We start from the raw sequence: 4321 nt of genomic DNA, 5'->3' as shown, positions 1-4321 counted from the left end.
TTACATCGGCACATAGAATATATGTTTTTCTCTATAAACCAATATGACATTTTAAAGGCCTACAATACAGTGGTGTTCCATTGGGACCAATGGAATGGGTGGAGTAAAAAGTGTTGCTGGGTATTTAGACCACAGTCCCCCATGATATAACACCATATATAGATTCTAGTGCTAGATCAATAGGGTCTGTAGAATATTATGTTATTTACATTCATTTTCTTAAGCTCCAACCATTTCTCATGGAATATATGCTGTCACTGCAGCTTCAGAATGGGTGGAAGATTAATTGTCAATTTCATTGTTGTCGTGATCTCACAACAGGTAGTTTTATCTTTTTGTAAATATTATAAGCACATTGTGAATATGAAATACATGTTGTTTTAAATGTTATACTCTATCCATGGATTTGGAAGTTAGAGGTGCTCCTGAGTAGAATGTATCAGATCTCCTAAGCCTGTGTTAACCTCAGACCTTATTTTCGGCGTTTATCCCAAAACCCTATTCGTTCCCCATGAATTTTCCACATAGGAATGGCTGAACGAACCAGAGGTAACTCATTTCCAGGTTTTAGGACTACAAACTGGCGAGCTCTATTCTTGCTAGGTCTTGCTTATTCTTGCTGGCATAATGGAGGTCAGATTGGCACTACTGCTGCAAAGCCAGCAAAATAATTAGGGACTTCTGAGTCACAGATTTTTGGAATCCTTCAGAATAAGAGTCCTGTCTCATGTTTTTTTTTTTTGTGTGTGTATGTACCTGGGTCTATGATCTAGATCAGGGGGTATTCAACTCTTACCGTACGAGGTCCGGAGCGTGCTGATTTACTGTTCTAACCTGTCATTTATTGCACTCACCTGGTGTCCCAGGTCTAAATTAGAGGGGAACAATGAAAAAATGCAGTGGAACTGTCTTCGAGGTCCAGAGGTGAGTTTGAGGAACCTAAATATTTGTTCAAAACTGGATACTGTGGACTCTAATGAGTAGACTGAACCTTGGATTTATAGACCCACAATCAATATATTTTCCTGTAGTGCAATATTTGTATCACATTTATATTTGTATTTATTTATTAGAGATCCCCATTAGCTGCTGCCAAGGCAACGGGGAAAATCGGAGTGTGGTGGAGTGTGGTGTCAGGAAAATAACCTCATACTCAAAGCCAACAAAACAAAAGAGATGATCGTGGACTTCAAGAAACAGCAGAGGGAGCAGCCCCCTATCTACATTGACGGAACAGTAGTGGAGAGGGTGGAGAGTTTTAAGTTCCTCGGCGTACACATCATGGACAAACTGAAATGGTCCACCCACACAGACAGCGTGGTGAAGAAGGCGCAGCAGCGCCTCTTCAACCTCAGGAGGTTGAAGAAATTCGGCTTGTCACCAAAAACACTCACAAACTTTTACAGATGCACAATCAAGAGCATCCTGTCGGGCTGTATCACCGCCTGGTACGGCAGCTGCTCCGCCCACAACCGCAGGGCTCTCCTGAGGGTAGTGAGGTCTGCACAACGCATCACCGGGTGCAAACTACCTGCCCTCCAGGACACCCACACCACCCGATGTCACAGGAAGGCCAAAAAGATCATCAAGGACAGAAACCACCCGAGCCACTGCCTGTTCACCCCGCTATCATCCAGAAGGCGAGGTCAGTACAGGTACATCAAAGCTGGAACTGAGAGACCGAAAAACAGTTTCTATCTCAAGGCCATCAGACTGTTAAACAGCCATCACTAACATTGAGTGGCTGCTGCCAACATACTGACTCAGCTCAAGCCACTTTAATAATGGGAAAATTGATGTAATCAATTCATCACTTGCCACTTTATATTATGTATATTAGATAATGTTTACATAACCTACATTATTCATCTGATATAATGTACGCTATACCATCTACTGCATCTTGCCATCTTGATGCATCACTAGCCACTTTAAACAATGCCACTTTATATAATGTTTTCATAACCTACATTACTCACCTCATATGCATATGTATATACTGTACTCTATGCCATCCTGATGTAATGTGTACGAATATGAACATAAGCCACCTTAAACAATGCCGCTTTATATGTTTTCATACATTACTCTACTCATATGTATATACTGTACTCCATACCATCTATTACATCTTGCTTACGCTGTTCAGCCATCAGTCATTTATATATTTTTATGTAGATATTCGTATTCATTCCTTTACACTTGTGTGTACAAGGTAGTTGTTGTGGAATTGGTAGATTACTTGTTAGATACTACTGCATGGTCGGAACTAGAAGCACAAGCATTTCGCTACACTTGCATTAACACCTGCTAACCATGTATACAGTGCAAGTGTGACAAATAAATTTGATTTGATTTTGACCTACACTAGCCAAACCCAGATGACACTGGGCCAATTGTGCTCTGCCCTATGCAACTCCCAATCACGACCGGATGTGATGCAGTCTGGATTTGAACCAGCGACCACAGTGATTCCTCTTGCACTGAGATACAGTCGGGAGCCAAACAAATAAAATAAAATTGTATTTCCGACATCACAACTAGGAAATAGAAAGCTCTGACAAGCAAGTGAAGCGTTTAGTTTGTGTACACAGGAAGCGTAGTTCTGATATTTTGCCAAATTATAGTCAAAAGACCAGTTAGTAGCAAACAATCAAAATTGTGCCGCATTCAAATGCTAGTCGGAGCTATGAAACTCTGACATTTCGACTTGCTAACTCGATTTATAAAGATGATCCCGAGTTTACCACTTGGAAAGTATCAGAATCAACCAATATGAAGCTCTAAGCAAATAGCTTATGTTCATTTTTACTCGGAGGTTCCGAGTTTCCGGTAGCAAGTAAACATGGCATTGGACTGCCTGTGTAAACGAAGCGGAAGGTCTGAAGAATGCAAAAAATAACTTGCACTGTATTAATTTAACGAGAATTATCTCTGTAATTTGGTCTGATAAAGCAGTGAAAGCCCTAGTCGCGCGGGACTAGTATTACTGGAGAACGTTGGTTATGTAATTATTACTACATAATGCCCATTATTCCAAAATTAATATTGATATGTAATACCCCTCCCTGTCTGTTAGGTTTTGTACTCTTGTTTGTATATTCCAGTCGACGATTCTTTTTTTCTTTTTTTAAAAATTGCCTCCTGTAATAAGTAATAATAATAATTAAAAAAAATGGACAGTTCTGACTGAAGCCTGGACGTTTTTATCTAGACATTAATATATTTCAACATGTCTAAATCATAACAGGCAACACTGATAACTCCAGTTTGGCTCCCAAGTTTCTAAACCACACCAAAGCATCCACGGTATAGTGTCGCCATAATATGTGGATTGAGGAAGTGTAATCATTAGGATAGTTTAGCGCTCTGCAGTACAGGACTTCCTAAATGGCCCCAGCCTGCAGATGTGAGCTAAACAGCGCACTTGCACTTGAGATGCATTTTTAGGCTGTGAATGAGAAAGTGCACTTGATACATAGGCTTTTCATATATTGGCTATGCGCAGCACTTCGTTTTAAGTAGCAAATGATTGAATCAGTTACTGTTTTCTTGCTGAAACCGCGAGAAACACATGAGAGAAATGTAAAGCTCAGACATTTCAGTCAAAACACATGGATGTCGATTTGCACGGGACAAGTATTATCTGAGGACCGAGGTGGAGTTAGTCGATAAACTGTTGTTTTTTCCGGCTGCAATTATTACTCTCCTGCTATGTAAAAATGACCGACATTACAGATAAGGACGACATTTAAATGACAGATGTGGTGATTTGTGCTCGTGCACATAATTCCATAACCTATATCCATCAGTAATAACCAATCCCGTGCGACTCGTGCTTTCCTTGACCTGCATGGCACAGCAGGGGTCCTTGAGAGGGAGCTGTGTTTCTTTTTACACTTCCTTACATAAAGCTCTCTGAATTCTTTCAAACATATACAAATATATTTGTACTTCTTTGCAAATATATTTATTGGCCACTGTGAAATACTACGGCAAAGGGAAATGATCTAACGTCAGCAAAGTGGATGGTCAATAACATTTTTCAATACAGGCGAGACCGGAAATGTTGTCCAGTTGTTGCCAATTTGACGTTTTCAGGCCCAGTTCCAATTCAGTCTCTAGTCTCTTATACTTCAATCCCTTTGATGCACTGGACATGAAAGCTCTTAATACATCAAATTAATTCGATGGCCTATCAAGATAATGTATGTATCCATCACCATATTGATCTTACCTTTCAAATAGCTTCAGATTTGCAAACAGCTAAGGAATAAAGCAGTAGGGAAGGGAGGCTCGTTACCGAAATGGAATGGGACGT

Source organism: Salmo salar, chromosome 24 (genome assembly GCF_965601325.2).
Source record: "Salmo salar chromosome 24, fSalSal1, whole genome shotgun sequence".
NCBI lineage: Eukaryota > Metazoa > Chordata > Actinopteri > Salmoniformes > Salmonidae > Salmo > Salmo salar.
Note: the sequence above shows the minus strand (reverse complement) of the source record.